The sequence below is a fragment of the Lynx rufus genome, unplaced genomic scaffold (genome assembly GCF_022079265.1).
Source record: "Lynx rufus isolate CCGP_SWC_20201006 ecotype Redwood Valley unplaced genomic scaffold, mLynRuf1.p SCAF_18, whole genome shotgun sequence".
Classification (NCBI taxonomy): Eukaryota; Metazoa; Chordata; class Mammalia; order Carnivora; family Felidae; genus Lynx; species Lynx rufus.
The window spans coordinates 19,727,624-19,739,872 of record NW_025814832.1 but is presented as its reverse complement, the minus strand read 5'-3'; positions in this window follow the sequence as shown (position 1 = coordinate 19,739,872).

The following is a 12,249-nucleotide window of genomic DNA, read 5'->3' as shown; positions in this document are numbered from 1 at the left end:
CCTGTTTACAATCTCATGTATTGTATTCTTCATTTCTGATGGACTCTTCTTTAACTCTTTTATCTCTGTGATAAGGGTCTCACTGATGTCTTCTATTCTTTTCTCAAGCCCAGTGAGTATCCTTTTGATTGTTGCTTCAAATTGTCCATTAGGCATGTTACTTTCATCTGTTTTGCTTAGATCTGTGGCTATGGCCTTATCTTGTTCTTTCATTTGGGAGAAATTCCTCTGTCTTGGCATTTTGTCTAAGTCTCTGCCTTCTTCTCTGTGTTAGGAAAGGCAGTTATGTCTCCTGCTCCTGAAAGTAATGGCTTTATGGAGAAGAAGTCATGCCCCAGGCCTGGTGCTTCAGGAGATATCTCTGGTGTGTGCACTCTGCTGTTGTTTTGGCTGCTCTATCCTTCAGGCAGTCATCTACAAAGGCTCCCCTTGCCTGCTGTGTGCAGTGTTTGGTCCCTGGCCTGAATGTGGTGAGTTTAAACTTAGTATGCTCTGTTCTACTTGTGAAATGACACCTGACACCAACTCCACCCAAACTGAGGCCTTGCAGACTCTCTGGTCAAGAGATGTAGTGTGGGCAGGGTTTTGTGCTGGTCTTGTGGGGAAGGGGCCCTCTACACTGGGACTGTGCAAGTTTGGCCAAGAAGGGCAGTCTCACCAGAGCACCAAGGGATCGGAGTTTTGTGTAAGCAAGCTAGTGTCCAAACTGAACTGTTTCCTTCAGGTGGCTCTGTGTTTATGCTGAGGTGTGGGGGAGGAAAATGGTGCCAACCAGCAACTTTGTTCCCAGAGAGGTGTCTTCATGAACACTGCTCATTGGAGAAGTGCTCCTAGAATAGTGAATAATCTACCCCCTACACGGTGTTCCCCAGATGTTTTTCAGGTCACTGATTCCATGTTTTCTGCCCCTGGGTAATTTGTCTGCCTTCTCTCCAGGAGCAGCACAGTGCCCTCTTGACTCTATCCAAGCCAAGTCTGCTGGCTTTTAAAACTCCAGACTTTAGAGATGTGGTGTGGGCAGGGACTTATGTTGGTCCCTTGGGAGAGGGGCCCACCACACCAGGACCAAGGCAGACTGAGAAGGGCAGTCTTAGCAGAGCACAGTGGGGTGAACCTTGGTGTAAGCAAGCTAGTTAGCCAGTGTCTGCACTGCACTGCACTGCCTCCCAGCAGTGGCTCTGCATTTATAGTAAGGGACAGGGGAGGGAAATGGCACCCACCAGTTCCTCTGTTCCTGGAGAGGCACAGTTGTGAACACTGCCTCCCAGAGATGCCCTTTGAGATGAGAGAACAATCTCCCCACAATGCATCCCAGGTGTTCCTCAGATCACCACTTCCATGCTGTCTGCCCCCAGGCTGCTTGCCTGCCCTTTCTCCAGGAGCAGGGAAGACAGTACTCTCTGGGATCCATTCCAGCCAAGCCTACCAACCTTCAAAACTCCAGGCTTTAAGCCCCACTGGTTGCAAAAACTCGTAAAACTCAGCCCCTTTTGTTTTCCAACCCAATGGATTTGGGGAAATGTTCTCCTTGTGTGTTCCCTTGTGTGTTTCATATTATCAAATTCTATCTGTTGCATTTAATCCTGTAAAACCAAAACTACATGCATATGATAAGTATCTATGTGGCAGTTGGGAATCAGCATGTAATACTTATCCTGGTGACTTTTGGAGTTTTAGCAAATTGACCAAGATGGATTGAGAACCTTTTGAGTTAAAGATACATGTTAGGTGTTTGATGGAGAGTAATGAGTAAGGAATTATTTATGTGTTTAAGGCATAATTTTATCCTCAGCTTTGTAATATTATTGAAAAGATGAGAAATATCCTAATGGAAAATATAGGAGACAGGGCTCAAGATGGAATGGAAATTTAGAGACCTAGCTTTTAATCCTAAGTCACTAAAACTCTCATACCTTATTGCTACAAGAACCAATCAGTCAAATTAATTAACGTTTAACATCTTTCCCTGCTCTAATATTCTAAGGACTTCCTGAGAAAGTTAGGTAATTCAAAGATGCTGGCACTAACCCAGTTTCGGCAGCCTGACATAACTGAAAACACAAACTGATTCCAGCAGCGTAACTGAATTACAGACCAGACATCCCACACTTCTAACCTATTTGATAAATTATAACATACAAACTGAATGGGCACACAACTTCAGGATATTGGTCTTCTTGGGGAAGAAAAGAGGGGCAACTTCCAGAATGGTGGCATGAGAAACTCCATGGACCCACTGTCCAAGAAACAGCCATAACTGGTAAAAAAAACTGTTTTGTTTTTTAAATAAAGTCTCTGGAAATGTTTCTGAGGGTATACATCAAATGAAAATGACATGCATTCAAGAAAATCTGTATCTCAGTAAGAAGATTGAGAGTCAGTGTTACCTGTTTTCTCCTTAATCTGTTCCCAACTCTACATGGTAACAGAAGCTCTAATTTAGCCAAATATGGTCAAGAAAAAGGGTTCCCTTTACCTCAACCCCCCGGCAAGGCATAGACTATTTCACTGAAAAGGGCGGTCTGGCAGCAGTTTTCATCCCCCACACCCAGCTCCAAGTTTCAGTACGGCCAAAAAGTTGAGGGTTCCCTTCTTCACCCATCCCCCATTTATAGGGCAGAAGTTAACCATAGCAGGGGCAAACCAAGAATTTTCTCTTACTGCCCTTGTCAAAGCTCACTCATACAACAGACGTTCCATACTGGGAGAGGCAAGCCAAGAAGACCAGAGGATACTGTCCCATCTCAGTTCTCTGGTAATAAATCAAGGGTATCACTTCAAAGAAACAAGCTACTGTCCTCCTACTCAGCTCTAGTGCAGGAGCTCATGCCTCCTGATCAAAGGGGAGAGGCAGTGCAAAAAAAAAAAAATAGAGATATGAAGCTCTCTCCAGGACCTAACATTATTTGAAACAGAAGATGGGAGATTTCATGCCTAAGTGTGCTCTTAGCAACAATGGACATTTTGGTGATATGCACTTAAGAGTAAAAAGCTCAACCAGAGTTCAGCTAGCTTACCAGAGAGAATAAAAAGCAAGAGATAAGAATAGCCATCCTGGGCAGTAATTAAATTATTATGTCATGAAAGCCTTATAAGGGGAGACACTAGAGAGATGATGTCTCTTTGCTATGTGTAGACACCATAAGAAGTTGACCAGGAAGAAGGCTTTTGCCAGAACCTTACCAGCTGGCACTCTGATCTCAGACTTCCAGCCTCCAGAACTATGAGAAATAAATATTTGTTGTTTAAGTCACCCAGTCTATGGCATTGTTGTCACAGTCCAAACTGGCTAAGACACAGAGACCTCCAAGAATTTATTATAATCATAAATTGATGAATTTCCTAATCCAGCTCTTCTTAGGAAAGAAAGTGGGATAAGGACCAGGTGGATGCAGAGGCTGGGGATGCTCTGTGACTGGCGAGAATGACGGTAGATGAGGATGAAGGGTCAGGATATGGAAAAAGGAAGAAGCAGAGATATTAAAAAAAAATCACAGGAGGACGTGTATGTGTTTATGTGTTGATGGGAAGAGATACAGTGTTTAAAGGAGAAATTCTCAGGTCACCACCACCAATGGATTAATACCATTCTAGACAATTAGAAAAGAAACTTGTTTGGGGCGCCTGGGAGGCTCAGTCAGTTGAGCACCAGACTCTTGATTTCGGCTCAGGTCATAGTCCCAGGGTTGTGGGATCGAGCCCCACATCAGGCTCCACACTGAGCCTAGAGCCCACTTAAGACTTTCTGTCTCTGTCTCTCTCTTTCTCTCCTCTACTCTCTCTCCCTCTGCCACTCTCCCCTGCTCATGCTCTCTCTCTCCCTCTCTCAAAAATTAAAAAAATAAAATAAAAACAAAAATGAAAAGAAACTTGTTTGATAAAAATGATATTAAATGAATCAAATGAAAGAAATAATACTCAGGAAATATATGATCAACTTATGTTCTTAAATGTTGCCCAGTCGATCCCTGATATTTCCTATATAAACTCATTCAAATTATGGGTGATTCTATAAATAGTTCCTGGAAACTCTGCAGGGCATCTCTATCCTCTTGGGTATATTTTGAGGGTATGGAGAACGGTTTTATCTTTTTTAGTGTGTCTTTATTCATCTACTTAGAGAGAGGGGGTGAGAGGCAGAGGGAATGGGAAAGAGAGAGAGAGAGAGAGAGAGAATTTCAAGCAGGCTCTGTGCTGTCAGCATGGAGGCTGACCCAGGGCTCACACTGATGAATCACAACATCATGACCTGAGCCAAAACCAAGAGTCCAACGCTTAACCCACTGAGCCAGCCAGGCATTCTGGAGAAATGTTTTATTAGTGTTGTTGTGATATGGATATTATGGGCATGTGGCTCACCTTAGGTAGTCATCAATGATGATTTGGGAAATATAATTTTGCATTTCTGGGCTCCAGTTTCCTTTTCAGCCAATGAGAAGCCTCTATGCTTCAAACTCCCAGTTTAGTCCAATGGAAACTTTGGTCATGGTAGACTCTCCCAACGACCCCCGTCTCCTCTATAGAAGATAATTCCTGTCCTTTGGTCTCAGGACTTGCTGCAGTTTTTCCATGGCTTGTGTGTCCCAAATTGCAATTCTTTTAATAGTAAAAGGACTGACAGTTTATTTTTAAAGTTAACAAATATCATTAGCCAGGGGGTATATAAGATGCATAGCCTGGCTTTGGGGAGGGGGGGTGGTGTGGGAATATTCTATAGGATAGAGTTCTTTAGGCTTTTGCATGGGCACAGTTTTTCTGTATGGGCTACTGCAAAGAGAGATATGTTAGTGTTCCGCCAAACAATGGCACTCATTAGGCGGGACTCCTTTGGCTTAAAGCAATAATTTTAATTAGCATAAGCTTATGCAAATATCAGTTTATATAAATGACTTCTTGAATTGCAGTAAGGAAGTAATAATGTCTTCAGTTACCCATATCTGAAGTGATATCATTAAGTAGCAATTCAAAATAGAAAATAAAAGAACTCAATTATGCCATTAGTTTCAACACATTTCTTAGATATTAAGATATTTTGATATAGCAACTCCTAGTTCCCTCTATTCTGCCATTTGTCCTTTAGTGTCTTAGATTTAACACAAGTTGTAGGCAAAATAAAATTAAACTATTGTTTCTAAGAGTCACTAAAAATTAAAAGAGTCCTGATCAACTACTTAAAATATAAAATGGTTCTAAGATAACAGACACAGCTAAAAAAGCAAATAATCTTGGGAAAGTATTTCAGAGAATGTGGAAGTTTAATATAGTTATTACATAAAAGGAAAGTACAGAATTGTGCACAAGAGTATTAAGAAATAAATGCTTAAATAAGCAACAAGAGAAAAGGCTTTTCAGCAGTATATAATAAATCTTAAAAAGATATCTGTAAACTATTAAATTTATTTTAGTGAAATAAATGTGCATTTAACTGAGATATACAGGTAATATGTTTTGCCTAGCACTTCATCAGAATTGCGTCAAAGTAATCAAAGAAATTAAAAGCTATTTTAAAAGACAATTATCAATATAACACAATTTAAAACATACATACAATGTTATGTCCAGTAAAGAAGTCACAAGTAAACATATGCACATTCTATTGATTACCATGTTACTCGTATAGACTCAAAATAATTATTCATATAGATAGGGTCTGGAAGGGAACCAACACAAGAAAGCAAACAATGGTTATGTTAGGGTTGTGGTATCACGCAGGATCTTTTGCGTAAAAGAGTATCCAATTCTCTTTAATCTTGTTACCTATTTACAAATTGATAGGGTTAATATACCCAAGCACAGGCAGAGTAGAGGATCAAGGAGTGTATTCACTATATTTACTCATTATTTAAGATAAAGAGCAACGATAAAGGATGTGAAGAGAAAGGACACATTTTTAAAACTTTATAGAGCTGTCAAACTGGTCAGAAATCATTTGCTAAAACGTAGTGTGAGTCTTTTCTGGGTTTCCTTTTTATTGTTTCTATCACCTACAGATTTGGCATAACAAAATTATGATGATTCACTGTTAGGCTGTAGAGAGTTTTATAATGTATATGGAAAAATCTTAATAATGTTTGGAGTCTGGGGGTCTGTGAGAAACCATGGGAAATTGCTTTTGAGACCACGGTGAAAAGTGAACCTCATTTAGAGAGATTGAGCAGGGGATATGACAGATAAAAGCAACTGAAATGCAGAATTTAGAATGACAGGTCACCATAGAAGTTAAACAATGCCTTTAGCTCATCCAGATGTGCTGCATTTACTCAATTTTGAGGAACTATTAGTAAGCAAAGCACATATTATATTATGCGTCTTGATGTTTTCATTATTTATCTAGGGGACCAAGTAGAAATATTCTCTTGAAAGGGAAAGTGTGTTAAACACTCATAAAAATAAACCAAGTTAAGTCTCATCTCTGCCAGGTGGAAGTGGGGATTAATATCTAACAGGAGATGAAGCTCAGAGAGGCAGTTATATCTTTCACTGAATGGATGGAAAACCAGCTGTGTTTCCTGTCAGAGCATATTGTATCAAGGCACAATGAGGGCCTGCTTCTGAGCAGAGGCGTTTTTACATTGAAGACCGAAGAGGACAGGAGTCTCTCTTGAACAGGTCTGAATGATACCTCAGTATACTAATAATACCGCAAGAATACCTCTCAATGTCAATATAAGAGGAAAAAGGATTTAGTTTAAATTTTTTTAGTTGATACTTTGCAATTGCATATCTCACATGTGTCCAGACTCCTGGCCCAGAATGAAAATTAATGATTTTAGGAAGTGGATAAGGATTCCATAATTTGCAAGCAAAACTGATGTTGGGTAGTCAAGATAAGAGGATTTTTGTCTTTTCACCTGCTGGAAAGGTCAACAGTGAAAATCTTTCAGAGACTCGTTTTACAAATCCATAAATGGGAGCAGACAGGATAAATGGCTTGTTCAAGTTTACATGTTTAATTATGGGAGAAGAAGGACTAGAAATTCAGTTCTTTCTTTCTCTCAAGTAGACTTTGAAAACACTTTTATAAATTAAAAAGACTACTTTTATGTAGGACTTATAGATTCAGTAGAAAATGGCTACATTTTTCTTGAGGTATTTAGTGGAGTTGAGAGGCTGCTGGCATTGATTGCTAACTGACTTAAAGATAAAAAATAAGAAAAATCTCTCACTTGTCTGAATTGGCAACAGTGGACCTTAAAGCTAAAAACAGATATATATATAATGTTAACAGATGAGTGCAAGAAACAGCAAACTTTCTACAGGTAGCTCTTAGTTACCAAGAAGAGTAAAATAAATCCAGAAATCATCCCAATGATTGTTATACATTAAAGAGAAAACATGGTCCTCTTCTATATAAGCCTTCCTTATCAATTATATTTGTGTTCAATGACACAAAAATATATTTGTGTTTGCAGTGGACAGATATTCGACAAATATTTACCAAGAATTCTCTGTGCCAGGTTAGACACTATAAATAATACTGAAGGTGAGCAATGCACATTTTGTTTTACCTTGAACTTACACCTTTTATGTGAATGTTTGTAAATATGTGAAAGGGAGAATAACAAATGGACAGCTGAGGAAGAATACATTTATTTGTGGGAAGCATTGAGTTATTAACAAAACTGTGGGAACAAGATGAAAACAAAGTTGACTGAGAAGGGAAAGCCAAGGACTAAGGACATAAAAGCAGGTGAACTCAGTCTGTCAATTATAAGGCCCACTCCAGCTACAATATATTCTAAGATGTTGCTGCCCACTGCTTAAGAGACAGCGCTATGATAATAGCTCAAATCATTTCACCTGAACACTGTTTACTGACTCAGAGTTTGCCAAGAACAGTTATTCAATGACATAGGCAACTAAATTTGATGTGCACTAGTGGAAAAGAATGAACTGAGACTACCATATTCTCTCTCTGGAATTGTATTGGGCAAACCAGAAAAACAAACAAACAAACAAACAAACAAACAAAAAAGGACATTAAGAACAAGAGCTAAAAATTCCAGAGAGAGGACAGTAGACAGAAATGGGTCTATGAATTATCTTGGTAAGCCAGAACCATAAGGCAACAGAAACTATGGATACACATATGAAGTGGATACACAATATGAAGAGTATATGAAAGAGAAAATCAGTAGACTATGAGATAAAAATGGAATCAACAATGGGGCACCTGGGTGGCTCAGTCGGTTAAGCGTCCGACTTCAGCTCAAGTCCCAGGTCTGCGGTCCGTGAGTTCAAGCCCCGCGTCGGGCTCTGGGCTGATGGCTCAGAGCCTGGAGCCTGCTTCCGATTCTGTGTCTCCCTCTCTCTCTGCGCCACCCCCCCCATTCATGCTCTGTCTCTCTCTGTCTCAAAAATAAATAAACGTTAAAAAAAATTTTTAAAAATGGAATCAACAAGCAGAAAATATGAGAAAGAGTTTCCATGGTTAGGGTGTGGTTAATCCCTACAGCTTGTCTGTCCTTCCTTCCTCCCTTCCTTCGTTCCTCCCTGTCCCTCCTTCCCTCCCTCCCTTCGTTCCTTCGTTCCTTCCTTCCTTCTCTCCATCCCTCCTTACTTTCCTCCCTCATTCTTACCTTCCCTCCTCCCCTTCCTCCTTCCTTCCTTTCTCCTCTAATTGAGGTAAATAGCACATGACATTAAATTTATCATCTTAACCATTTTTAAATGTATAGTTCAGTCATGTTAAGTTTTTCACATTGTTTGCAACATATCTCTAGAACTTTTTCATCTTGCAAGACTGAAGCCCTGTACTCATCAAACACTAATTCTCCTTCTCTCTCCCCAGCCCTTGGTAACAATCTACTTTCCATTTCTATGATTTTGTCTATTTTAGATACTTCATATGAGTGAAATCATAGACATATGTTATTCTGTGTCTCTACAGATTTCTTGAGTTGTGTGGTTTTCCAGTCTGACTCAACTTAGGGATGACTACATCAGGTGGGAAAACAAATAGCCACCCATGAGAGACAAAACAATACAAAAAATCAACTAGTATGGAGAAAGATTTTCTTATTCAGTCTGGGAAATAATTGAAACATGCACTTTGAAATGTTGATTTATTCAACAAAATAATATTTTGGGGGGAGTACATGAGCCCAAATGATGGATTAGGCATTGGTGATGAAGAGAGATTAAAATAAATACATCCCGTTTTTTGCTTTGTGCCAGGAAAAAAACATTTTAAAATATTTTATTGATTTTAAAGTAAGCTCAATGTATTTTAACTGAGCTTAGAGACTTGAGGGAGAATGCAACTAATGATGGATTCTTTAATAATGTTTTCATAAAACATTAAAATAGGTCTTAGTTCCACTCATCCTTTACAATGACAATACTCCTTGCTAGATTAATCTTAAAATAAACTTGATGTATTTTAATCCCGTGTGAAGGTTTCAAATACACATTGTACTGTATTTTAGTAAAATGTATAAATGATGACATCTCTGTAAACAGTACTATATGCATAGAGATACTGCTGAGCTCCCTGGCCATTATAGAACTGGGGTTATCAAATACCCTGCAAGCTTTGAAAGAGTCCTCCTTTTTATCATGCTAAACATTTTTTTTTAAATATCCTCTGCGTTGGCAAAACTAGACACACACTGTGAGAGTTTGTAATTAGGGTTTACTTAGAAAACATATTAAGTGTTATTAGAAAGCTTTTGTGCAAGTGCTAATGAACATACCGTATTTAACCATCATCAGACAGATTAAATACAAGAGACTAATGTTCTAAAGTAAGCAACTCTCAATAATGAGAATGTGCTAATAATTACAGTGTTGTCGTTATAAGGAGGAGACTTATTTCATGCCATTTATATTAAACTAATTTTTTTAACTTCTGACTAGTGACATAGTTGGACGATAGCTGTTAAAGTAAACTTATAACAGATGACCTCTGGGGAAATTGTATGGATTATAATAACAGGAAAATGAATTTGAAAAGAAAAAGTATTATCTGATTATGTGAAAGACCTTCCACAAATAACTAAGTATTTGGAAGGTCTTACCTCTGGTCTTTTCAGGATCATTGTGAACCTATTCAAGTAAGTGACCTTGATCTGGAACTGTTAGACTCAATGACAAGGGAAAGGAGGTAGCCAAATTCAGGTGGTGTAAGAGATCAGGGTTTGCATGAAGATGGATGGTATAAAGCAATGAATTATGAGTTAGAGGACAAGGTAATGAATGGAAATGATGCAAGACTCATTCTGGGGCATCATTTCCTTTCTTGGGAGTCAAGGTCAAAAGATAAGCTTCTTTGTAAACAAAGGAGTAAGTAGTACACATATTTCTCTGACTGGATCAGGAAAAGCTTCCCTCACACCTAGAAACCAAGTTCCTCTCAATTCACTGATCATTTCTTATTACTTTGTCTTTCTCCAAGATATGAGAAGGTCCTTAAATACTCAGAGAATGAATATTGCCCTCAATACTCTAAATGTTGCAGCTCATATCAGATTGTGATGATAGAAAGGAGAGATACATTTGGGCAATGGCTCAAAAACTTAAACGTAATAGAAAACAGGTCAGCAGAAAGCTTCTTTAAAAGTAAAATTATGTAAGTATAAAGAAAATAACTATTTTGAAAATATAGTTTTTCTTAGTGAAACAAGAACATTTACTAAAAGGCTTATTTAAGTGAATTCCATATTGCAAAGAAATTGCAGGTAGGCTCAAAAATGTAAACTTAGACTATGTTTTAACTCAACACCAAACCCCCAAAATAATCCAATTACAAAATGGACAGAGGACCTGAATAGACACTTTGCCAAAGAAGACATACATATGGCATACAGCCACATGAAAAGATGCTCAACATCACTAATTATCAGAGAAATGCAAATCAAAATTACAATCAAATATCACCTCACCCCTGTAAGAATAGCTAGAATTAAAAACAAGAAATAACAGGTACGAGTGTTGGCAAGGATGTGGAGAAAAAAGAACCCTCTGCACTGTTGGTAGGAATGCAAACTAGTGCAGACACTGTGGAAAACAGTATGGACATTCCTCAGAAAATCAAAAATGCATCTACCATATGATCCATTAGTTCCAATACAGGACATTTACTCAAAGAAAGTGAAAACACTAATTCAAAAAGACACATGCACTCCTATGTTTACTGCAACATGATTCACAACAGTCAAGATATGGAAGCAACCCACTGTTCTTGCATAGGTGAATGCATAAAGTAGACATAATATAAATGTCATTTATATATATACATATATATATAATTTAGCCATAAAAAAGAATGAAATCTTGCCATTTGCAAAAACATGGATGGAAAAGACAGAGAAACACAAACACTATACGACTTCACTTAAATGTGGAATCTAAAAAAAAAACAAAACAAATGAATAAAGAAACAAAAAAGTAGAAACAGTCTCATAAATACAGAGAACAAACTGATGGTTGCCAGAAGGCTATGGGTGGGAGATGGGCAAATGGGTGAAGGTGAGTGGGAGGTACAGACTTCCAGCTGTGGAATGAATAAGTCACAGGAATAAAAAGTATAGCAAAGGGGGAACACATGGGTGGCTCAGTCCGTTGAGCATCCAACTCTTGATTTTGGCCAGTGTCTGATTCCAGGGTCATGGGATCAAGCCCTGCATTGGGCTCTGTGCTGAGAGTGGAACCTGCTTAAGATTCTCTCTCTTTGCCTCTCTTCCCCTCTCCACCCACCCCCTTAAAAAAGAAAAAAAAAAAAAGTACAGCCTAGGGAATATAGTCAATGGTACTATAGCAGCATTGTGTGATAACAGATAGTAGCTACAGTTGTGGTGAGCACAGGTTAAATACACTGTGAAATCACTATTTTGTGTTCTTGAAACTAATTTAACATTGTGTGCCAAATAAATATATACATATATATATGTATTTAAGATATATATTTAGACATATATATTTAAGGTATATATATTATATATATATATTTAAGATATATATATTTAAGATTAAGATATATATATTTATGATACATACTTATAATTTAAGATATATATATCTTAATTGCAAACTACACAACATACTTGTAAAAACAAGTAGAAATTATAAGACAAAATTATTTGAAAAGCTTAAGGGACAAAACGAAGTAGAATTCTGGTAAAAACTAATCCAATTCTATCACTTTATGAATAAAGGAGTTAAATTCCTTAGATGTAAAACCAGTTGTCCTAGATCATGCCTCAAATTTATCAAGGTATTTTTTTCTTTAAAAAAGTTTGTGTTTTTTGT